The 26,565-nt window shown below is 39.3% G+C and overlaps 1 long non-coding RNA gene across 6 annotated transcripts in view; it reads left to right on the top strand.

The window, feature by feature from the left end:
* The window catches only part of LOC144297977 (uncharacterized), a 252,549-nt gene extending 227,373 nt beyond the window's left edge, over positions 1-25,176 (top strand). For all 6 annotated transcript variants that reach the window (XR_013364984.1, XR_013364975.1, XR_013364973.1 and 3 more), the window contains one exon: positions 24,990-25,176. This is a non-coding gene — a long non-coding RNA (uncharacterized LOC144297977). The remainder of the gene's footprint in view (positions 1-24,989) is intronic.
* Positions 25,177-26,565: the final 1,389 nt, after the last annotated feature.

The following is a 26,565-nucleotide window of genomic DNA, read 5'->3' as shown; positions in this document are numbered from 1 at the left end:
ATTATGTGATCACTAGTGATGGGCAAACCTCACTGGGTTTCCAGGTTTGAACCTATGCCAGAAGTTGAGAGTTCCTCCTTTCTGACAACTCTACATCTCCATTTCCCCCCTATTTATGTATATTTGTTTTTGTCTTTACTTGATTTGTTCTTATTGACCTAAGCATGCTTTCCAACCCTTACCTACTTTTCACCACAGAAAGAGGAAAGGGAAGGAGATAGGGCAGAGGGCCTGAGTTCTCTGCTGGTTTCTCACCTTGCAACATGCCACCTCTCTCTGTTGAAATGCCCTATACCAAATAGAATTGTAATCAGGCCCCAATTATTGGTGTAGCCAGAAAAGAATGAATGGAAAATCATTGTGTGCCCATGACCACACTGCTGGGGGTACCCAGTGAATTTGTGGGCAAGGAATGAGTTCTATCCTTAGAAGCCCAATAGATGTAGTTGACAGAGGCATGCCAATACATTCTAAAATAATACTCTTGGAACTAAGTGGTCAAGGCTATTAGAAGGCTGAAAAGGGAGCTTTAAGAAGTTGTGAGACATATGCGCACATCCTTCATTTGAGGTAACAATTTCTGTTCCTGGAATATGAGAATAAATGCCTTAAATATATTATATCTAAACTCAAGCACTCCTCTCAAAGATTCCTGTCAACATTTTTCTCCTTTAGAAAATAGGAGTGTTAACATTTATTTCATGAACTATTTTGTTGGTTAAGGAGCTGAATGGAGTACTGATTTATAATTAGGGATTATATTAATTCAGATCCATACAGCTTCTATCACAGAACTGGCAGTCAAAGCACCTGTGTTTGTAAACTGGGCCCACCAGCCAGGGAATCTTAGGGTCACAGGGGCAGTGGGGACATGAAATTTCAAGCCCTTCCCATCCTCCATTAGAAGAATCCCAGAATACAGCGTGTCCCGTGACCTTGTAGAAGGCTGGGAATGTCCAGGTCAGAGGCAGCAGCTGGCCTAGGAGGGCTGCCAGAATTTCCAGGACACTGATGCATTCAGAATAGGAGAAAAGGGAACATGGGAGGGGGTGCCTGATGGTGGGGGGAGAAGGGACAGAAAGCATAGAGAGCCCTGAACTGATGAATTCTGATTTGCGTATTTCAACTGAAAACAGAGATGAGTCATTTATGCTAATATGTATTTTCTTTTTAACACATTTTCCCAAATTCATCTGAAACTATAGAGTCTACTATGAGTAATTTCACACAGTCACAACATAAAATTTATTTTTATGCCCAAAGTGCAGCCACTTGTGTTTGGACCAGAGTCCCCCAGTGTGTAACTAAATCAGGGAAGCCGTTTCTGCCACAGTTAAGGCCCTTCCACTGCTTTCTGTGAAGCTGCAGTGAATGGACCTGTCTGTTCCTTAGGGAATTTTTCTAACACACCAAGGAGATCTGTGCCCTATTAGTTTTCTTGGTCTGCTTTAATCAGTAATTTTGATTCTCCCTGAGCCTTTGTTTATCATGTTATATTACCATCTCTAGATAGTCTCGTGTGTAAAAAAAAAAAATGGAATGTATACTCATATCATTATCTGTTTTCCAATTTTTCCTTTTATGATTGCATTGATTTTTAAACTGGTTTTACAAGCCAGAAATTGACAGAAAGAATATCATGGAATAAATAATCAGAAAAGTAAGGTCAAACAAGCTAACTACTTATTATGTCAGGTGGCAACTTCGTCCATTAGCAGTGACTGCTGGCAATGCTGTACGAAGAAGGAACCTGAGGCCACTTCTAGGCTTGGCAAGAAAGAGGGCCAGGAGTTGACTAGTAATGTCTGCCATGGTCTTGCATCCTTTGGTTAGTGGGGGAGGGAATGGTCAGTGGAGCTTCAACACAGACATTATGAATTTGCCACTTCTGGTCTTGGCAATATGTTCATTCAAGCAACTAATACAAGTGGAGTTCTACAGAAATTGATTAAATTGAATAGAGACCTGGGCACTGTATTTTGAGTCTGTAGCTGGATCAAAATATATCTAAGGGCACTTCTAACTCAAAGATTCCTTGTCTGTGTAATCATATTTTTACCCAGACACAGAAATAAAGGACTCTTGAAGACTCTTCTAGCTTAAGGCATAAACAGTGGAAACATATTTAAATTTGCTTCAGGAATTGCAAGCCACTTTAATGTAAATATATTCAACATAGCCCCTACTCTCCTTTAGCATTGTTTCTGGCTCCATGTCTCTTGTGTATCTCAAACAGAAGTTGTGTGGCTGATGTCAAGAGAAAGATAGACATTTAAATGGGAAATAATGGTGTCTTTCTTTTTAAACTTTGATTTGTTTCCCTTGTTTACCCAAAAACCAGATAGAGAATTGGGCAGAGATTTTTTTATCTTAGCCAGGACTGAGAAACCACATCTGACAAGTGAGTCAAAAGAGAAATAGTGGCCCTATTTTGCAATGTATAATCCATGAGTATGTGACCTGTGGGAAAAGTCCTTGGACAAGTCTTAAATCTTTGAATTTGGGGGCTCCTGGGTGCCTCAGTCCATTAAGCATCTGACTCTTGATTTCAGTTCAGATCATGATCTCAGGGGTGTGAGACTGAGCCCTATATTGGGCTCTGCATTGGGCATGGAGCCTGCTTGGATTCTCTCTCTCCCTCTCCCCTCTGCCCCTTCCCACTGGTACTCTACCTCTCTCTCTCTCTCTCTTCCTAAAAAAAAAAAAAATCTTTAAACTTTATTGAATGTGGTTATTGATCGGAAGAAAATGAATTACAGTTTTTTAGTGTTAAATGGTAACTTTTTTTTCCTCATCAATGATATGATTTCCTGAGTTTTGTTAGCTAAAGATGATGTAGCTTACCATTTAGGCTAAATCAGGGATTATTTACTCATGGGCTCAAAAATAATAATAACGCTATATTAAATGTTCGTAGTATGTGCTCAAAAGTGCAGATATAAGCAATTGTGCTAAATAGCAAAATATTTGCTTTTCAGTACTGTATTATTAGTCAGCTCTTGACATAATAAAGCTATATAACAAACCACTATAAATCTCAGGGGCTTACAACACCATTTATGTTTCTTATTCATGGGTCTATAGGTCAATTGAAACTATTCTGCTTCAGGCTGGGGGTTGACTAAGCTTGGCTTGGGCCCTGGGTTGGGTTCAAATCTACTCCATGTGTCACCTTTTGGGGCTCAGGCTGATGAGGCAGTTGCTACCTGGGTAGTACTTTTTTTTACTGTGATCATAGGAGTAGAAGGGGGTAAATGAAACAGCCTTTTCTGGGAACTGGCACACAGTCATTTCCACTCACATTTCATTGATTAAAGTTAGTCATACGGCCAACTTTACCAACAATGGATACAGAAATTGATTCCACCTCCAGGGAGATGAAATGCAATGTTACATGGCAAAGTATATGAATATGTAGTTCTAAAACAGGAAGGGCATGGGAATTGAGAACAATGAACCAATTTACCAAAAATACTATTATGCCTAAAACATTGAATGGGGAAGTAGTATAATGAGGTTTAAAAAAATGTGTGTATAGATATCAGGCTTTAGAGCCAGGGAGATCTGAGTTTGAATCTTGGCTCCATTCTTTTCTGACTATGTGACTTCAACAAAAGGCAGGTCTTACAAATGCTAGAACTGGAAAAGTGCTCTTCAGCAGAATTTTGTGGGTATCTCTCCCTTGCCCTGCCATGAATGGGACCTCACTTGCCTATCTGTTTTCTGTATTGAGCAGTTCAAATTCCTGACATCTACTTGACTCAACTAAAAATTATTGTGCCAGTTGGAGTATATCGTTTTGCAATGGGCCACATCTGGTCCAGTGCCAGTCTGCGATCAGGGCAAATACATAGCCTTGGTTCAATCAACCATGGCTGATGGAAAGTCATACATAACATAACTTCCTTTGGGAGGCATGGCTAGTTGTCCTCCAATGAGTCATGCTTTTAGAGCAGAGATGCTGTTAGGCTGGAAATTCTTTTCCTAGAGAGGTGCCACATTTCCAAGTCCTCCTTGAGAATAGGTAGAGCCATGTCACTAATTTTTCCCAGTGGAATACGAGCAGATTGTGAGTATCACTTCCAAACAAAGAGGTTAAGATGCTGGTGTTTTTTCTACTGTCTCTTTTCCCATTTAGTTCCTAAGAGTGAAGACTGTAAGACCCCCCAAAAGGACAGAACTACAAAATGGAAAGAGCCTGGGTCACTGACTCATCTTGTAGATGGTTCCCTGTGAGTGAGAAACATTTAGGGGTTAACATTTTAGGGTTGTGTTTATATCGGTTAACAAAGACGGTCCATTCTGCCTGATTGGAAGAGAACAAGTGTTCCTTAAAGGGGCTGATGGCATGGTCCTCACTGGGATTAGGGTGTGGAATGAAGCAAAGCATAAAAGGCTAATCAACTGAGCAAAGGTTTCAGCTGGAGAGGCCCAGTGTGCCCCTGTGACATGGCTTTGCTGCTACTACATTCAGCTGAGAAGGTTGAGTTCAGTAAGAAGTCAAGTGTAACTGTCAGGGAACGTGGCCTTTGTGAAGGATGAGCTCCAAATCCAAACAGTTGTCCACATTTCAACTCACACGCATGAAAGAGAGCTTTCATTCAACACAGGAAAGTCAGGATTTCCTTTGTGGGCCCTTGCTCCCCTGGACATGGTTTCTGAAATATCTTTCTTAAGGGCTAAGCTTCTCTCTTTCCTTTAGGGGCTCTGCTCACCCAAATCAACCAGTTTTAACTAAACTTGAAAATCCATTGTCTCTCTTGGGAACCCACATTGCCCTCTTGGCCTCCATTAGTAACCAGCACTGGCACCAATTATGCTTACTGAGGAAGAGGAGGAGGAGGAGGAGGAGGAGGAGGAGGAGGAAGAAGAGCAGGGAGCTATTCACTCATTACCAACCATACTTTCACCTTGATCATAGTCTCAAGCTTGGAATCTTGGTGGGGAAAGGAGCTGATGGGAGCCTGAGCCAGAAGATTCCACTAGAGGAAGTCTGCCTCTGACTGCGGGGTATTCTAAGGCCAGACAGGAGTGAGGAAGAAGCAAGTCCAATCTCTTGCAGTTCTCTTTCTCTCTTTCTCCTTCTGTCTCTCTTTGTCTTTCTCTCCCTCTTCTCTCTCTCTTTTTCCTGACTCACATCCAGTTATTCAATTGCTGCCCGCATCCAGCTGGCACACCACGCACCACAGTTGAATTCAGTCCATGCTCCAACACTTTGTCTGTGAGCTGCACTACAATTGCTTCTGCTTCTCTGGTTAAAGAAGGTTCCTGTCTCCCCTTGCCGGATCTTGCCTGCCTTTCATTGACAGAATCTGACTTCAGCCTATGTATTGCCTCCACTCCACTCAGCCAGTTCCCTTCTTTCCTTTGTCAGACACACATTAGTGCTGTGGGACTGACTTCCTTTGGGGCCCAAGAGTCTGCTAGCTTGGTAGGTCCCAGAGACTCCCTTTTGGATTTCCATGGCACAGTCATAAGCAAGAACCCTGCAGTGTCAGTAGAGGAGTGGTATCCATCCATTCAGCTGTTCAAAACAAAGGTTTTAATTCTGAATCTTCCTTCCCCAACTGATAACCAGTCTGTCACTGTAAGTGGGAAGGGTGGGGGTGGAAAGGCATGGAAGGAAGGGAGGGGAGTGCAGAGCAGCAAGCTTATTAACCTTTCCAAGAGGCTTGTGATTCAAGCTTGTGGAGCTTAACATTTTTTTTCTCTCCCAATTATTTTAATGATGCTGCAGAAAGTTCTAACTTCTGTGCTCAGACTGTGTTGCTGCCACGGTCTGGGCTGATCACATGGTAACATTCCGACCCAGGCTGGGTCACCCTGTAAGGAAAATCAGCTTGGGAAAACCACTCCTCTCGCTGCGTGCAGCTCGCTCTCTCGCTGTCTCACTCTCTGGCTCTCTCTTGCTCTCTCTCTCTCAATCTTTCTCTTGGGGTGGGGTAGGGGGGAGTCTCCTTTATAAGACCTTTGAAGCTTAAATCTCAGATGTGAGCTTTGCCTCAGAGTTTACTAGTTATTTTTTATCCCCATTCACCACTCCCCCCCCTCAAAAAAAGTTTATGTTCTTTCAGAATGGCAATTATTTGACTCTAATTCAAACCATTTTTGTGTCATTTAGATCCAGGCATATTGCTTGATCTCAATAATAAGGGAATGTACCAAATATTTTCGTTTCTAGAAGAACTGTAGTCATATAAGCCAGTTCATCAATCATGTTTTTCCCCCTTTCACAGTCTTAATGTATTCCTCATTTCATTTTGAGCAAGAAAATTAAGCCTATAACATAAACTTAAAAGCCAACTACTGTAGTCTGTACTTTGAACCCAGATACAAAAGCAAACATTCCTTCCTATTAGGTTCAGATCAAGATGTATTGATTTAGGAGGTTAACTAATACATAGCAGGAGGCTGATTAGGGGAAATGTGGGAGAAAGAAGGCAGGAGGAGTTGAAGAGGAAGTGACTTTTCTTCTTGTATATACATATTCACTTTATCTGGAGGCGTTGCTAATTTTCAATAATCCGCTATGAACATCATCATGGTTGTGAGGATTGAAAAGACAGAGAACATCTTTCTGCAAGGCCACCATCCCTTCCCATTTAACAAGAGCAACTAGATACTGCTGGGGATTAAAGAGATATCCATCCTAATCTGGATTGTCACCTACACATAAATAATTTTTAAACTTTTACTGACAGATCGTCTACATAGGAAGAAGTGCACTTACCATAAGTGTGCAGTTTGCTGAATTTTCACAAACTTAACACACCTGTGTAATAAGCATCCAGATTACAATATGAAACAATAGCACCTTAGAAGCCCCCCTACACACCCACCTATTCACTACCTCCCAAATCATAACCTAAATTCTAATGTCAGAGACAGTTTAATCTTTTTTTGAAATTTCTATAAATGGAATCATATGGAATGTGTTCTTTTACATCTGGCTTTTTTCATTCAATATTATATTTGAGAGATTCATCCTTGTTTTTGTTTGTAGTTGTAGATTGTTTAATTTTTTGCTATTTTCTATTGTATGAGTACAGCAAAAATTATAATTCCATTCTATTGTTGAGGGGCACAGCCCAAATTCCTGTTGGACTATTATGAATAGTACTATTATGAGGATTCTGGTGCATATCTTTTGATGAACATATGTCCACATCTTTTCTGGGTTTATTCCTAGGAGAGGAATTGCTGTGTATAGACTGTGCACGTGATTAGTTTTAGTAGAACTGCCAAACAGTTTTCCAAAGTGTCTGTAACCAATTGATACTTCCCCTGGCAGTATGTGAAGGTTCTAGTTGCTCCTTGCCCTTGTCAGTATTTGGTATTTCCAGTGTTTATTTTAGTTCTTCTGGAGGGTATGTGGTGATAATCACATTGTCACCTTACTCTGTGTGTCCTACACTCATTAACTTTCATTTCTGTGCTTTAGTTAACTTCCTATCATCTCTTAAGCTCACAAGAACCAACTGGACCATCGTCTTCCCTCTGCAAAGACTATTTTGTCAATACTCATATCTCCACATCACTTCCTCCACTCACCCATGTGGACTTTTACCTTTGTTGAGCTTTCGTGGAACTTATGTATGGAGCCACCCCATTTACACTCAGCCCCTGAGTAATAGTATGCTCCAGGTATTTCTCCTGTGTTATGCTGTCTTCCCAACTGAAGGCTGGGTCCATGAAGGATAGACTCCAGCTCAGTAGGTCATGTGTACTCACACAAACCCACCAGGCTGAGTTCAGAGGGATGTGGGCTATGCCCCAATTGGACTGGACTTTCCACTTTTTGCTCAATCATTACAATGCCCAGGAGCTTTAGCCTAGATGACTGATATTGATTTAAACCATTCAAGACTCAAGAAGTTAATTAGGGCAGGAAGATGAATAATGTAGTAAAATAACTTAAATTTGAAGCCTCAGTTCCCACGTGTACAGAGGGAGAAGAATGGAGTTGCAGTGATATTTCAACAACAAAATTTAGCAAAGTATCCAGCATGTTGTAGGTGCTGGACATATCCATTTCTTTGGAGAGATCTCAATCTCTCAGTCTTTTTAAATTTTTTTTTAAAAAGATTTACTTATTTATTTGAGAGAGAGGGAGCATGATCAGGAGGGGCAGAGGGAGAGAGAATCTCAAGCAAACTCCAAGTTGAGGTGGAGCCAACGTGGGGCTCAATCTCACAACCCTGAGATCATGACCCAAGCTAAAATCAAGAGTCAGATACTTAACTGACTGCTGCCCTCTCCCCAGTCTCACAGTCTTATAAGAGGAGGGAACTCAAACAGTTTTGTAGACCTTTGGTTTGGTCTACAATTGGCCAGTCCCCCCCCACCCTCCCCAGCCTCTCTGAAATAAAGCATTATTATGAATTAGATGGTGACTTTTGAAATACATTTAACAACTTTTTCAAAGAAATAACTTTTTTGAAAAAAATTAAGGACAATATCTTTTCTAAGGTATAACTTGGTCCTTGGCAGCAAAATCTTCTTTGAGCCAAGGCAAGTTAACAACTCCCTATGTAATGTCCATCTCTCTAACTGCTCAGCCCACTATATCTAAAGGGAGACACTTTAAGGGCAGATGATGCAGGCAGCATCCATTTCTGCTTGTAAGTATGTGGTTTAAGGTTCAGACATCTCTGCTTCTAGAAGGGCTCTTAGAATATTGAATAAGGGAAAAGATTTGTCCTAGAGTTTTTTGCTGAAAAAACCTGGAGATTTTCAGCAGCACTTTTCCAGGGGCAGGCAATTTCTGGAGTCACATACTGACTTTGCCCTGTATAGTGACTCAGGGCTTGGAATGGTGGCCTCTGTTTTTCTTCTTGAACACTACTGCTCTGTGCCAGGGTGGGTTGGTGTGGCCAAAACTAATTTGGCAGGTCATTCATTTGTTTCCTCTGATAGTGCTACACTGGAGGCAGGGTTACAAAACACTTTCCAGCTGGCTAGACTTCTGATAGGAGTATCTCAGAAAGGTTCCATGGCCTTTAGTTAGATTTAGTGGTCAAGGTTCTCATAGACCTCCCTTTCTCTTTCCTTTTTAATTTCCAGCCCACTTCAGTAGAACCATATTATAAGAGAGCTCAATATATTATATAGGATTTTTAATATCACAGGTCAAATTATGAAGTAGGGATCTTGGATGTTAATCCTATAACTAAATTTGTGCATAAAGTGATTCTCATATACATGCTTGCTCTTTATCTCTGCCTCTAGGAGAGAATGGGAATCTTAAAAGGAAAAATAGGGAAAAATGCATTTCATGACTTGTTCCAGAGCCCCGTCATTTAATCATGTACCAGGAGGAAGTAATATTATTTTCTCCATTTTACAGAGATGAGAAAACACGCACTCCAAGTAGTTTAATATCTTGTTCAAGGTCACATAGCCCTTTGAAGTTGGGATCAGAATCTGGGGTTTGTCCAGCTCCAAAGCCTGAACTCTTTTTTTTCTCTCTTTCTTCTCTCTTCTCCCACTTGGAATACATGTAACTTTGACACAAATCTTTCAATATTCAAGTTAAGCATGACCTATGAGGTCAACCCAGGTCCTATCAAGTGTAGGAATTCCCTCTACAAGGTCCACAACAGCTCATTGAGAATAGCAGTTACCTCATTACTTCCCAGAGCAACTGGTGGCCATGTTAGATGGCTCTTCCCCTTATTTAGAGGAAAGTCACTTCTTTGAGACTTCCACCCAGTGGTACACTGGAGCAGATCCATACTTACTCATGCCAGCTCAAGAGCTGACTGTGTACATCTGTTCCCAACTCCACACTTAGTGACCTCAAGTTGGCACCTTGAAATCAGCCATGGTAGGTGTTCTTACACCATAGAGGTTGCCAGGAGGTACAAATCAAGCATTATCCTCCTATCTCCCACACTAAGAGTCCATTCTTAAACATTTATCAGCACACCAATCTTTCTGCCCTTTGTCCTTACATAGTAAAAGTCCAAATCCTCTTCCACAACAGCCCCTTAGAGACTTAGGAACAGCTCTTTTGTCCACTCTGTCTTTCTCTGACAGCTTTAGAGAGACCTGAATTTGAGTCTCAGATCAGTCCTTAGTTGCTATGAAACCATGAACAAATTAGTTAATCATTCTAAGTTTTTAAATGTTCTTATATGCAAAATAGGGATGATGAAAACAATGTCTTACTTCTAGGGTGAACATGAAGCTTAAATGAGACATTGAATATAAAATACACTGCCTGACCTACAGAAAGCTCTCAACTAACTTTATTATCAGAATGATCATTATTATTGATCATAATGCCACAAGCATTTAGAGAGTTATGTAGGGCTTCCAGCAAATGAAATTATACCTGTCAGGATCCTGACAGGAGCAGGTGGCCTATTCAAAGAGTTGGATTACAGAGAGTTTAATGTCCACCACGTACAGAAGAGTGAAGATAGATAGTTAAGGTAACTAATAAGGGATAATGAGTGGCCCAGGATTCACCAACAAGAAGAGATTGTTCCCACCCCAATTCTGAAGGCACAAGGGAAGGGAGCAATGCCAAGAGGGGCAGTTACATAGGAGCTGTAGCACCAGTACAGGAACATACTCCCAAACATGAGGCCCATCAGGAAGAGAGCAGGGTAATAAATACTGTGACTTCATCATTCTCCTGCCCTCCAATCTCCTGCCAGTACCCCCCCAGAGAAGCCAAAAGCCAGAGGACACAAGGAGTGGGATGATTCTATCCAGATATCCCCTCGTGCGGCATAAAGCAAAGAAGAATGTAGACTGGAGGGTAGGGTAAGGTGGATGTGGAAACAGATGGCGATTGACCAACCAGCGTTTGAATTTTCACTCTTATATTCAATTTGTTGGATCCACCTCTAACTTCTTTTTGCTAGAGAAGATCCAGACTAAGAAATTGTACAGAAATATAGCTGTCGAGACTGGGGGAAAGTGCTCAGTGTGAAGAAGTATGTTTGATTTAGGGGCTTAATTATGCTTTAAATTTCATGCGATGCATTGAAAAACTATTTAAACCTGGGATTAGCAGAATGCCTATTATCTTGTGATGTAGAGTCCCCCAAGCCCTCCAGGGAGAAAAGTCCCATGTTACCTCATTAACTAATAGTGTCCCAATCATTGGTCTTATCCAGTGCTTGCCTTCATCTTCTTTCCCTTTGAAAATGTGTCTCTTGGTGGATGTCACTGCTGTAGTCTATGCATGTGTGTGTTTCATATTTTAGGGATCTTTAATTGTTCTATTCTAATAGCATTTCCCTCCCCTTTGAACTACCTCTGTAGTCTATTAAAAAAATATCTGCAGGACCTGAAATGTATTAAAGTCCTCATAGTTCCCCAGTACAATGTTTCCATCTGTTTTTTAAAAAGAGACACTTTATAGCTCTGGGAGAGCCACTTAAAAACTTCGTTAACTGAGGCAACACATACCCCCATGTGCTGAGAAGTCTTGACTGACAGGAACTTCTCATCTAGATCTCTCTAAAGCTGTCAGATTTGAGGAAGTAATTGACTCTTCCTTCAGCTCACTATTTACACAAAATCCTGCAGTCATTCACACAGTTCCTTAAGGGTAGTAACAGTTAGCTTTAAAAGCTATTTCCAGAAATAATTTCTTAATGAAAATTCAAGGGGAAGTTTGATTGTTCAGATGAGTCCCAATGGTCTGAGCAGATAGGTTTTTGAACCACCTTCTAAGCTCATTTTTGTTTATTTCCACATGGTTCTCTGCACAAGAATGACAGAAGTAATGATGCTCTCCTAACTGATCCTGTTTGCACCACAGATTGACTACTGTCACACTCACTGTCAACTTGTAGCCTTCTATTATAATTGAGACTAATTCAGGCTCTCTAACTCAAGTGCCTACAGCAGCCACACAGGTAACATACATGAGCAAAGTAAAACTGGTGTAAAAAAAACCCGCTTCTTGGCATGCATAGATGCTCTATGCCTATCTCTGTTTCCTATATTTGATAGAGATGTTTGCACAAGATGTATTTCACTTTTATCTTATTCCCTGTTAAGGAAAACAGTACTGTCAGTGCGATGATAAATGGCAAGAGAGACCAAGGAGACAAAAGGGAGTGATGGAGTCTGTGGCAAACTGGGGAACATGTATCCCATCTAGAGGGATGCCTCACTGCTTTGGCCCAGCACACTAATGTTATGTGGGAATGAAAACTTGGTGTTGTTAAATCTTTGTCATTCAAAAAGCAAGAATTCCAAGCAAGTTTTTATGGGGAAATTTTCAAAGTTTAGATATTAGTAACAAATATGAAAAAGTTAAAAAGTATTTTATATCCAGATCTAACGTTTTTTAAGTTAGAAATCACCTACGAGCCACCAGAGAGCAGCTGCTGGACTTGATGAGTCCATGAATGGAAGGCTACTGGGCAGAGTTTTACATGGAGTAAGAAGGGGCAGAGTTGCTCCAATTTCCTTCTTTCCTTCTGTATTTAATAAAAGTATAGAAATTAGCATGTTCTAGAAGGCAGTAAGATGGTGCTCAACTGCCTTCAAGGCAATCCTGGCTCTTGATTACTTTCTCCCTGCCCACAGAGTCACCTCTTCCCCATCACCCCCATGTAGACACTCCACTCTTATTATACACACACATTTGCACATTCAGCATGGTTATCTAAGAATGACTTTTTTTGACATCTAGTCTGTGTTTGGATGACTCCCTTCTTATGCATTGTACTATTAGAGTGTGAAAATATCTCCATAACTATATTTTCAAGCTCTAATTTATCCTGGATTCAAAATCATCTAGACACTGCCATGGAAAACTTCTGACTCATATGATCTATAAACATTTCCAATGTGCCTCTTTACTCGCAGTGTAAGTTGATTTGTCAGCATTAACCTAAATCTCAATGAGAACAACACAAGGTGTACTAAATACTAAGGAAGATGTTAGGATTGTACAATTCATTGATCTGACCTAAGAAAGCCCATCTAAAGTATAATTTATCATTGTGTGGATAAAGGCTTCTCAAACAAGGGATCAACATAGAGAATTGGTGATGCCAGAAGACATCCTTCAGGACTTTAAGACATTTTGGAGGAGTCCTGTGGCTCCTGCTCCTAAGTGGGGCATTTCACAACTTATGTATCTGAGTGTCTTACAGAAATGGGGTAACTCTGAAGTTAGGCCAGGGTCAAGAGAAGAAGGAAATCTCTCCAGAGGCAGTCCTCCTCTGAGCTTAGCTCTCTCCTGGCCCAGCCCACTGCCAGCCCGTGAGCCAATCTGATGCCTCTGTCTCCTCCTCTATCTCTACACTGTCTGCTTAGGGTTTTTATGGTTCTGACATTGGCTTTCTGGCTGGCTTCACATCCTCTGACTTTCTGAGATGGTCTGTGTTCTGTTTGCTGCATCTGCTTTCCTTGGGTTCTGCTGTCAGTGTTTCCAAACAAAGTGCATCAACTTTGAACCCTTGACTCCTTTGCTAAGAGGATGCTGTCCTTGGCAGCATGGGGCCAATTTCCTACCCCCTACAAGAGCATCTACCTCATGGAAGGATACACAAGCTCCTTCCCTTGACAACAACCCCCCTTGCCAGATGCCATACCTTGGAAACTCTGCCTTATTTAAACCTGAACATTGCCCATTGTTTGCACTGAGTTTTGTTGGCTGACTACTTGTGCACAGGACATACCAGAGTCACAGCATTGGAATTATTATTTTACGTCTTTCCCCCTAGTTTAGAAAAGAGATTTAAAAAACTGGTTCCATAATGAACAGAAAGCATGACGTTATTGACTGAAAATAAAAAGGCAAATGCTTATTAAGGCGTGTTGGTCACTATGTGTTAGAGGACAGGAATTCCTGGTGATGCAATCTGCCTCATCCAGAAACTGAGCACAGAAAACCTTTTCATATGTGCTAAGTCTGCAGCTGCAATAAAGCCTTCGTGCAAACAGTCAGCTGTGACTGCAAATCCTAGCTTCTCTACTAAGGTTCACATCCCTGGGGGTGCAGTGGCATTTCCTGATGGAGCCCAGCACCCAAATCCTATATCCAGATCTCCAACCTGATGCCATGCAAGCAAATAAATAAAATGCTTTATGGGAAAGGATTCCTACTAGCTGTGGTGGTCCTGAGATCAATAAAAATATTACCTGAGGAAGAGAATCATCAATATTTAAAGATTATTTGTTAAATCATTGTCATGGGAGTAGCTTTCCTAATGGGTGATGAGGAGTTTTTATGCACCACATGCTGTGCATGAGTTTGACATACTGCATATGGGGTATGACAAAACAGAATATGTAGTGAAGAGCACACAGGGAGGTGAATTGAAGAGAATTTGATTGCATCTGAGTAGATACTTCATTTTGAGTAACTCAACTTTCATGTCCTCTAAATGAGCAATTAGGGTTATTCCTACATATATCACAAGCACAGCTCAGTTAGCTCAGGAAAAGAAAAATTAGCATGAGTGCCACAGCATCCTTCCAGAGATAACTAGTGCAGCTTGTCTACAAAACTGTAGGTCAGTAAAACACCCCTACTCCTGTATAGTTTAGATCACAAACAAAAACATTGCATATGGGTATCTATGAGGGTCCAGTCAGGAAAACTGGGGTCACTGCAGGTGTTTCAAACAGAAGGGATTTAATAGAGGGCCTTGATGACAGAGATGAAGAGTGGGTAAGGAGCTTTACAGGGGATGGTGAGACAATCCAGAGATTAGTATCAGCAATAAAGAGGTACCACCCCTAAGGTTAACAGAAGGAATGTGGTTACCAAGTCCAGAATATGGGTGCATCTGCTGGAAACTACAACCACGTTGAGGCCTTCCCAGTGAATGTTGAAATCATAGAGAAGATGATATAGTCTGAAGTAGAGAGAGTAGAGGAGAAATATCCTGGTTTTTCCCATCTTTCATGCCCTACTCTCCCATCAAGGCCTCCCTTTGGCTGAATCCGCCTGGAAATCAGGGTGCATGAGAGCCTGGGAAATGTAGTTTCCATAGTGAGACATGGGAAGTATCGCAGAATGGCAAATGACTAGCACATTTGGCATCTCTGAAGGCAAGTATATTTGTATATTTGCATTAGCTAATTGACCTATATCTTAAGTGGACTTTAACAAGCAACACTTAGCTCCTTTTTTCATTTGTTTTCATCTGAAAAAGTGAGTGAAGGGAAATCAGGCTATGATGCATTTGCCAGTAATTTACCCTGTGAGATATGTAGTTAAGTCTCTCTGTACCAATATATCTTCATTTTTCCTTAAATGTTCTTTGCCGTCTCCCCTGCTTCTTTTTTTATTTTAGCTTTGGGATTATCCAGTAAACAGGAATGATGATTTCATTCATTTTTATAACCTAATCCCTCACAGGGTGAGGCAAGCTGTGGAGTGGGGGAGTACAAGGCTGGTAACTATTTTAGACTTGTAAATTTTATAAGTTTAAATATCTTACTCAGTGCTAGAACATGAGTAGGAAAATGCCTGGTTCAATGATGTAAACATAGCAAACATCAGCCTAGAGTGAAAGAAGGGAAATAGAAGCAAAAGAGGTTTTTCAGGAGCATCTCTGCTTTTTAGACATTAGCAATTTTTTGATCTGAATTGCTCTAGTACATCAGAGCTTTAACAAACCTCTTTAGTTGCCTGAGGGGGATCTGTTTTCTGAAATATAAATTGCAGGGTGATTTTGAACTGTATTAAGTGAAATCTGCTTATAGACTTGTGAGGCACATCTAAAAGGACATGCATGTTTCTTTTAAGAAATATTTTCATAGTGTGTCTTATTTGCCAGCCCTTTTCTAAGATACTAACACATCTGACCATTTAAACAATTGCATAAAGTACAGGTAAGATTTCAGGTGGTGTGCAGCAGACTACTTTTTCCCGTATTTTGTAAATGAGGAAGCTGAGGTGCAGAAAGACTAAGTAACTGTCCCAAAGTTACTATACAACTAGTAGTTCATAGGGTCAGGATTTGAACCCATGCATTTTGGCTCTAGAGTCTGTGTTTTTTTAACCAGTAATCTATGCCATCTTCTTCAGTGTGGCAGCCTCAGGGTAGAGTTATTGCTTGACAACTCAGGACTCCGTGAGTGAGTGTTTCAGTGAATAAAGTGGGAACCACCTGGCCTTTCTTGATGGCCTCAGACCTTGTGTGACTTCCTCTGTAATCTCTTGGTCAAAGCAGTGGCAGTCCCATTCAGATCCAGGAGTGTGAGAGCAATGTCAAAGTGTCAAACAATTTGCAGCCATGCTTTGAAGCCAACAAGTGAACAAAATACCAGCAGCAATAACCACAATATATGATACCCACAATGGTGGGTTGGTTTTTATTTGCTGAAATGACCTTATGGTTTCCTATATTTGGTCCTCATTTATCTACAGCAGGAAATGGAAGGAAATAGAGTCTTTCCTTAAGGCAGTTCTCTGTTCCAACTGGTATTCTTCTAACGCCTCCCTTAGCTCTGACAGCCTTCTAAATGGCATCGGACAAGACTTCCACCGACTCAAGTTTCATTGATGTAGTTGTACCCAAATAGAAAATGTTCTGTTGCCTATATTCAAAACACATTGCTAAGCCAATTTTCTTTAAATTCTCCTGAATTTCCTCCCCTGGGAGGATTATACAACTGCCAAGTTTGAATTTTAAACTTTCAGATACTTTTGAGTAATACTCAATGGACAGGGGAAAAAAGTATTTTGGTAAGGTGATGTGTGTGTGTGTGTGTGTGTGTGTGTTTTCCTCAGAGAAAATTGCAGGTTTTCTACTTTAACTTAACAGTAAAATGCTGAACTAATTTAGCTCAAATCTTTTGAATACAGGTTCAATTTATGGGGCCAGTGACTATCAAAAAATTTAAGCTGAAAAATATTGGAAAACCACTCAACTCACCAGAATTCTGGTTTTGATTAAAATCTGAGTTTGTGACCAATGTTGCTTTTTAAAAAATAGTTCTGGTGAATGCCACAATTAGAGTATTCAATGACATTTCTTTATGATGTGTCCCGAGGGAACAATTTGATTGGTATACAGAAAAAAATTTCAAAAGAAGAACATTTCCTTCTGTGCCATGGTCTAAGACAGGCATTCCACATGCAGACAGCAAATATTGGAGTGATCGGGTTGGCTCATCTGTCATGCCTTCATGGCCAAGGTTAATTCAAATTATATGGCTGGCTGCCAAATTTGCCCTTTTCTCTCTCACCAAGGCATAAGTAGACAAAAGATGGCGTGCTGCAACATAACAGTCCACCGCTGTTCTGTGACAACCTCTAAATGTGCAAACAAAAACATTAAAAGGACTACTGATGAAATTGTGTTTTTATTGATTAAGGATGGGCCAGTATGAAATCAGATCATTCGATCAATTTAGCAAGAACTTGAATAAACCCAGTTGTGAGGAGTATTGAACATGGAGTATCTGCATGAATGGTTGGAGTTGACAGGGTTGACTTAATTAAAAAGATATCTCAACTTTCCTAGGGGAACCAAACTTCTTTGAAAGCCTACATATACAATATGGAAACCTTAATGTGTCTTGACCTGTGGTTTAAGCAGCAAAAGGTCAGAGTTAAGACCACCACTTCAGAGATTGGACCTCCAAGATTTGAATCGTTTCTACTACTTGGAGCTTGGTGGCTTTGGACAAATTACTACCTTGTGTTTTATGTTTATCCTATATAAAATGGGGATAATGGAAGCTCATAGTTTATAGTGTTGTGAAGATCAAATAAATTAATTTATGCTCAGTGTTTATTTATTTTTTAAAGATTTTGTTTATTTAGGAGAGAGCGAGCATGAGCAGCAGGAGGGACAGCAGAATAAGTAGACTCCCCACTGAGTGGGGAGATAGATGTTGGGCTCCATCCCAGGACCTGAGATCATGACCTGAGCTGAAGTCAGATGACTAACCAACTGAGCCACCCAGGTACCCTTATGCTCAGGTTTTAGAAGGGTAATTGTTGCATCGTGAGTGTTCAATGAATATGGCTATCATTTATGCTATTGTTTGATTCTGATATTCTTACCATTTTATCAGTATTCTTCTCTCACCACCACAGCTGAGAAAGTAGGATAAGTCCTACCTTCAACATAATCATCTAGTGTCCTTGGGGAAGCCATTTATTGTCAATGAAACTTGTGGGATTATAAGGCTATTCTTGTGTGGTGACATCCGCTTTTAAATCAAGCTAGCTAAAACATGTGAGATAGAGCCCAGTAAATAAATACTTCATATCCATAATCCAAAGTAAAATGGCAGGGTGAAACAGAAAAACAAGTTTGTTTGTTTGTTTATGGGAAAGAAAGAAATATGCTTCTAGGAATCAAAGAAAGGAAAGGCCACATTACTCAGATCTACATCTTTGAATTGTGTCTGAGTCATAGATACACTGGAGACTTTAGTGTCCCTCATTTCCCAGACGCACCCCTGATTTCTGGGTCATCTAGCTCCAACCTGGAGAGATGGCCATTGCAGAGGTTTTGAAAGCAACCCAAGATAAATGTGAAAAAAAAGCTTTCAGAAAGAGCCTGACAAGTAATCTCAACAAATGGAAGAGAGAAGGCAATTAAAATATATAATACAAGAAAGTAGTACAAGAATGACAATTATTTAAATTAAGAAGTCTATTAAATGTGTTATATAATGTGTTCTAGGATAAACTAATAAGTAATTACAAACACAAATACAGCCTACTAAAATTTCAACTTCAAGGATCAAGATGATTTTCTTCAGAAATACAAGTAGAAAAAGAAAGTTGATCATTAGGATAAAAATCAAGCTGGCTTCAGACTTTTCTATAACAGTATCTGTTGCCAGAAGCAGTGGAGCAATGTCTTCAAGTTATTTGGGATAGAAGTAGGATAAAGGAGGTTGTCAGAAAAAATGCTAAACCAAGCCAAGAGGGCATATAGATTTAATACCAATTAAATTATATGCAAAAATTCCAGAACAATCATTTTTATAATTAAATTACTTAATATTTATAAAGCACTTGCTGTGCCTGGTATATAAAATGCACTATATAAGTGTTAGTTAATTCATTAAATGGGAATGAACTGAATCTCATGAAATCCATGAGTTCTTCTTAATAAAACCTGCCTTAACAGAAGCCTTGATAAGGCTACAGGTGAATACACTAAATCTCTTTACATCTAGAACTAAAATTAAATCAATGTGGGAAACAGGTTTTCAGAAAGTCCTTTCTAATTATTGAACATTTTAAAATAAAGCAACAGGAAATCAAGAGATAAAGAACAGAGCTAAGAATATGTGTTACTGTATTAATTTCTCCATTTATATATTGAGAGCCAATAGATCATATCTCAATTTGATGAATGAAGAAGATCTTTTTATTAATCATGTATACAACTAATTTTTAAGGACCTACTATGTGTTGGGCACTGTTGTAAATGGTGTGGATTTAACTACAAACAAGGCATATAAGATCCCTGCTCCTTTGTATTTAATATTCCAATAGGAAGAGACTAGCCCATGCAATTAGTTAAGAAAAAAATAAATAGGTGAATAGGTCAATGAAAGGGTCCCAAACATAAGTGGGATAAAGATGATACATGACACATGATAAAGATGTCATTTGAAGCTGATAAGAGTAGAGGGATATTTAATAAATGTAATGGGACACTGGCAAGCTGCAATAAATTCCAGATATGTCTAAGATTTAAAGAAAAATAATGACTCCATTAAGATATAATAAGAAAACATTGATGTATTTATGACCATGGAAAAAATGCATCATAAAGTCATAAGTCAATCAACAGATGTAGGAATATTCATAACAAATGCTGACAAAGGACTCACTTCTTCAATGTTGTAAACCTATAAAATTAAGAACAAAACTTAGGTATGATAGTAGTATTATGATATTTTTGTTTTTCTGCCTTAAGTCAAAGAAAAAAGCAAGCAACCTAGAAAAATGGGTAAAGGATCTGATTAAAAATTGAAATATAATGGCTAGTAATTATATGATAAGATTTCAACCTCAATCATAACGAAGCAAAATAAAAATTAAAACGAGATACCATTTTTACTTTACCATTTTATCAATGTTTGATGACATGCAAGGTTGATGATGATTCTGCTGATGTTAAATCAGTAACGCTTTTTTGAAGTACAATTCAGCTACAGTCTTTCAAAAAAAAGGTTTTGAATGCATATATTCTGACCCAGAAAAATCTATTATTAGATTTACCCTCTGGATACACTTGAACATTTTTGTATAAATTTATTGTCAAAATATCTTTATAAAAGAAAAAAAGATTGGAAATACCTAAATATCTATCAGGAGGGGAAAATTAAACAAATCATGGCAATAATGCTACCTTTAAAAACAATAATATATGTGTGTGTGTGTATATATATATATATATATATACATTTAAAAAGCAGAAAACTAAGATATGGCTATTAGTTCTTTGCACAAAATATCTGCACACAAATATATACACATGCATATGTGCATATGCTAGTATGCATGTAATGTCTTGATTTCCATAAGGTTATATATGTATCTGTTAACCCTAGTTACCTTTAGAAAAATTCATTTAGGGTAGAAAAGAAGGAAGGAGACCTTTATTTTCATTTTATGTGTTTTTATACAGTTTAAATTTTTTAATATGTATGTGGATTATTATTTTTGAAGTTAACAGAGGTTATCTGGGTAACAGAATTATGAGTCATTATAATTTTCTTTTCTTTATTAAAAATACTTTAAAACATGATTTTTAAAAACAGATCTTATTTATTTATTCATGAGAGACACACAGAGAGGCAAAGACATAGGCAGAGGAAGAAGCAGGCTCCCTGCAAGGAGCCAGATATGGGATTAGATCTAGGAACTCTGAGATCAGGCCCTGAGTCAAAGGCAGATGCTGAACCATTGGGCCACCCAGTCATCCCTAAAACATGATTTTTTAAAAAAATTTGTATTTATTTATGATAGTCACAGAGAGAGAGAGAGAGAGACAGAGACATAGACAGAGGGAGAAGCAGGCTCCATGCACCAGGAGCCCAACGTGGGATTCGATCCCGGGTCTCCAGGATCGCGCCCTGGGCCAAAGGCAGGCGCCAAACCGCTGCGCCACCCAGGGATCCCCTAAAACATGATTTAAAATAAGATGTAGTATCATTTTTCAATTTTAAATACTTTATAAACTTACACTGAATGAAAATCAATTCCTGAAAATATTCAGATATTTTATTAATGGGGAACAGTGCCTTCAGTTTACTGTGAGCAGGGTTTCTGGGGGGCTAAGCAAAGCTAGCAATTGCATTGCATGCTCTTTCTCTCCTGACTGGCAGCCTGATCCGTATAGCAAAACAATGGCCTCTTTCCCTACTTCTCCTTCCCTGAACCTGCCTTCTCCAAAGTGAGATCTTTAAACTCTAAAAACACATATGCCTGGAGGTTTTCAAATTGGGTAGACTTGGAGGAAAGACCATAGAGATCAGAAAACATCATGAAGCACAAGAAATGTTCCTTGTAACTTAGTATACAGTTGAGTGTTCATTAGGGTGGGATTTCACAGAAGAAATCGTCGTTTATTTTTAAGGTTAGTCCACCTAATGCATGTTATTTCCAAAAGAGGTAGAGAGACCATTGGAGAAGAGCTCCTACCTTTCGATTCTTTTTGTGGCTTAATTAAAGCCAAATTAGCAAAATGGGAGAAACATCCAGTTTCAATTTTTATTTACTGATGTAATACATGAAACAAGAGTGAGTTAATCCAAAAGTTACTTCCTATCTAAGAGTGCTCCATTTGTTTATTGCTGAAAATGAAGGAAGATATGTGGGAATGCAATTCAGATATCTCCCAGTAACTCCATAATGAAAATCACTTAAATCTGCAAAGGAGGTAAATTATAGCAGAGGCACTTATACTGAACATAGCCAAATAATTATCATTCTGTCAGATTCTGATTTGGTACTTTGGAATAATCATATTAACTCTATAGCTCACGTGAAGCTAGAATTCACTGAGTTCAAACTTACTCTGAATTCAAATAACAAATAGCTCTCAAATAACCAAAGAACTTTACTCCTTATACTACTTTTATGACAAATGAACAAATAACAAGTAGAGCTAATATCTTTTACCCTCCCTCTCTCCATTTCTCCCTCCCCGCCTCCCTCCATTCTTTGATACTAACACTCTATAGTGTCTCAAATGGTCAGGACAAATAGGATATAATTTCTATATATTTTCAAATAGTTGGTACAAGAATAACACCTGGTCATAAACATGGTTCTGAGGTTTCCATTATAGGAACCTAACCAAATGTAAAATATTCAAAAATAGATTAAATTGTGTTCAGTGACATTTTCTTATAATTATGTGTTATATACAAGTAAAACATAAAATTGTATTTTGATTTCACTTTTGAATTGCTACATATGCTAGTTCCATTCATCAGCATATTAAAATAACTAAATCTCCTAAATGCCCATCTTTTCTGTATACATAATAGTTTACTTGTCTAATAAGATGCTAGAATTATAATTTGCTGAATCAATACCAAGTTAGCAAAAATTAATTGTTATAAAAGCAGGAAGTCTATTGTTAACATTAATTTTCCAGGCATTTAGTAGAATCAATGATAGCTTAATTGTCTTATAGCTTTTTCTTCTCTGGATTAAACCAGATATAGCCCATCTGTTAGCTACTTTATGTATGCAAATTGGTCTTTTATTAATTAATTGTTCAAATACAAAACTGCACCCTCATAGCTTAAAGTGAGTCTTCCCCATTGAGAGCAGACTTAGCTTATTCCTCAATATACACTGACTGGCATGAATGAACTTGGGAAAATAATCTTAAAGACATAATCATTGATAGCTGGGAATTGAAATTTTGGATTCTAGAAGCCACAGAAGTTTTCTCAAGAATTTTCTCTATGTCTATATACTTGTAAATTGACCATGTTCTTCCACTGCACTTTCTATAGTGGTTTATGTCATGTAATCTTTTTTCATTCCCTGTGGACAGTTAAGTGCCATCAGATCTTATCTTTTCAATCTCTTATAGCCTTCTCCTTTGCCCCGTGCTTCTGCTGAGTTCAAGGACTTCTCATCTCTTGCTTGAATAATTACAAGAAGCTTTTAATTTGTCCTTCTGCCTCCAGTCTGGCACTACTCCAAACAATGATCATGCTCATTTCTACCAAAGACATTTTTCTCAAAGTAGATCCTATAGGGAAAAGTCCAAATTCCTTTGCCCAGCAAAATGCTGGCACCCTTTCTCCTCTTCTATCCAGTCACGCTAAATTGTTGACCACTTCTTTAATGCATCTTGATGTTTCATGCTTTCCTGCTTTTACCCCTGCTGTTCTTCCTGCTTAGAATTCCCTTCCCCCTCGCCTATCTGCCCAACACCTGCTCAGTTTTCATGATTTGATTCAAGAATTATGTCCTCCCAGGAAACCTTCTCTGATCTCCAGGGGAAGGTAGTAACTGTTGGTTCAATTTTTGTATCTTGTATAAATTTCTATTTGATGGTTTTGTGTAAATCGCTGTGCTCATCTTTGTAGCCCCCGAAACTTAGCAGTGCCTGGAGAAGTAAAAATCATTGAATGAATAAATGAACAAAGAAAATGCAAAACAGGTCTCCAAAGTCAACAATGTTATTTCATTCTTGGCAGAGTACCATTAAATTTGAGTCACTACAGATAGGTGCTATCTCAGGTCAGTAGATATTCTACTGAATATCATCCTGTGTTTATGTTGAGTTCCACCAGAAGCTGATTCTAAGACAAAGATCTGAGTATAGATAGGTTACAGGGAGGTGAGAAACACAATTAGAGGAATAGAAAAGTGAGACAGGGAAGAGAAGGCAGCCAGTAAAGGACGCATTATCAAGCCCTTATCACTGCAGGTGACTGGAATTTGAGGAGTCCATTTAGATCATGCACCTGAGTTATCCCTCCCAGAGGAAGGCAAGGTACTGATATACTCCCATTGGTCATTGATTTGAGGGCTGCTTCCGGGAGGTATGAAATTCCTTAGCACATCTGGCCAGCAGCACATGCTGGCAGAACAAACTCTACCAAATGGGGAAAGCCCTTCTTTGGCAATCAGGTGTGTACTGGAGTGGACAGGGCTGGGGGGCTGCATCTTCTATTGGCTGCAATTGAGTGGTCACTGTGCAGTAAATATGAAAGTATGAAAAGTGATATTTCTCTAAATCTCTCAAGTCACATATACTCATAATATTTGCTCAACAAGTAAGTTCCACACTAATTAGGGCAGAAAGCAAATCCTTTTGTATCCCAGTAAGACAATTTGTGAAATATGCCTGGAGTGAGAATATCCATTAAGAATCACTGGTTAAAGTGATTCTCTTGGATTGCTATTGTTCAATCAGAGTACTTTTTAAATCATAATTCTAAAGTTGCTACCTCCAAACCCCTTTTGCCTTTGAAAAATTCTTACTGAATCAATAGGTAAGTAAGATGAAAAGAATTTGCAGCTGGTCCCATGAGGGCACTGTGAGGAGATAAACATGACTGATAGTTTGAAGGTTAACTGCCACCTTACTGAGCTTCCTGTGGTCCTACAAATTGTAAAAAGTGCAGAAATATGCAAATGAAGTTTTAAGTAAATGACAAATCCCTAGGTATTAATTAGAACTATTTCCCTGGGAGATTTCTTCTTGTAAAAAATAAATAACCACCCAGAAATTCTCCAGCAAAACCAATATGTAAACCCCTAATAATTGAATTTTGAATTTTTTCCCAAAAGATTTTATTTTATTTATTTGAGAGAGAGAGCACAGAGGGAGAGTGACAGGGAGAAGCAGAGAGCCTGACTCAGGGCCTGATCTCAGGACCCTGAGATCAGGACCCAAACAGAAAGCAGATGCTCAACCAATTGAGCCACCCAAGCACCCCTTTGTTGATTTTGTTAAAGGCCTCCAGGTAACTTCAACCATTTCATGAACTATTTGGAGATATATTTCAAATATTGGTAATTCCTTTGCTTTATGTTCTTTCACTTACAGACTCAACTTCCATACCTCACTCCTACTTAATGCCATACTGTCTCCTGCCACTCCATCCTCTTCTATACCTGTGATCCAGTAACACCATCAAAGAGTTGTTCTTAATGCACCAGCACTGAAGATGTGGACCTACCTTCTTCTGGAAACTCCCCTCCTATGAATTCTAAGACAAATAACCATGGTCTGCTTTTGACTTCTCTAAGACTTTTTCTGCAACATCTTCTACACCTTCCTTGGCAATCTTTTCTTCTCTAAATGGTTAAGATTTAGTTCAGAAATCTGCAAGCCAACCCCCTAATCCTTTCCCTGAACTACAGGCTGGTATCTAATTATCTGCTCTATACATCCATGAGGATATTTAACGACACCCAAAAAGAATCACCCCCACATCTCCCATCCAGCTCCTGTTCACACTCCTTACTGTGAACTGCACTGTGCTTTTTTGGCCACCCAAGCTCTAAAAACTGCAGATTTCGATTCTTCCTGTCCCCAGTGCTACTTCCCGTCTCCAGGCCACACTACCCATCTGATCTCACAGTTTTCACACTGGTTTCTTTTTCACCTGGACTTTAGGCTTCCAATACCACTCCTTCACCCTTATATATATAGTTACAAAAGCTATTACTCAGTCTCTCTTTTCTGCCTCCTTTTTACCACTATACACTACCAAACATGAGATTTGTTTTCTTAACATGTATCTCCAGCCATGCCATTCCTCTGGTAAAATTATTTCACAGTGATCCCGTTATACAGGATAGAGTCCAAATACCTTAGACTAGCAGTCAAGAGTCTTGAGGTCCTTAAGTCTGCTTACCTTTGTGCCCCAGATCTACTCTGTTCCTTGCTTTGTGTCTGAGAGGTTGATTTCTATGGGCTGCATAGACAGAGATTCCCAGATTCCCAGCCCCTGCACAGCCCCTCCCCTTGAGGGATAGGGTGGGATAATACTCACCTTATTAGGTTACATTGTATGGCAACAGGTGATGGGATTTTTGTAGATGTAATTAAGGTCCCTAATCAATTGAAATTGAGTTACTGTATAAAGGGGATGGGCCTATCCTGGATGGGCATATAATCAGGTGAGTCTTTTAGAAGAGGGTCTACTAATCAGAAAGATGTTCTCCTGTTGGCATTGATGCAAGAAATGATCATGAGTAAGTTTTATAGCTGCAACGAAATGAATTCTGCCCATAGCCCCATAGACTTGAAAGAACACCCTGAGCCTTAAATGAGATTGCAGCCTTATGAGACCCTGAGTAGAGAACCACCTAAGCCATGCCTGGCTTTGTGACCCACGGAAACTATGAGATAATAAAGGAGCATCAAGACATTAAGTTTATGGTAGTTTGCTACACAGCAATGGATACTTGTCCTGGTTAAATTAGGTCACTGGGAGATTTCAACAGATGTTCAGAGAGGAGGAGCAAAGAAACTTTGAGTTATTTGTTTTCCCCTGCCAGCTCCTTCCCAGCTGACCTTGAACCAGAGGTGCCCTACTTCTGCCAGGGGCTCCCTCCTGCGGTTGCAGCTTTCTCGGGGCCTTGGAATGTTTGCTCCTGAGCCCCTGTAGGCCTAA

The sequence above is a fragment of the Canis aureus genome, chromosome 26, assembly GCF_053574225.1.
Source record: "Canis aureus isolate CA01 chromosome 26, VMU_Caureus_v.1.0, whole genome shotgun sequence".
Classification (NCBI taxonomy): Eukaryota; Metazoa; Chordata; class Mammalia; order Carnivora; family Canidae; genus Canis; species Canis aureus.
The sequence above is the reverse complement of the archived record's forward strand: the minus strand, read 5'-3'. Positions and strand labels throughout refer to the sequence as shown.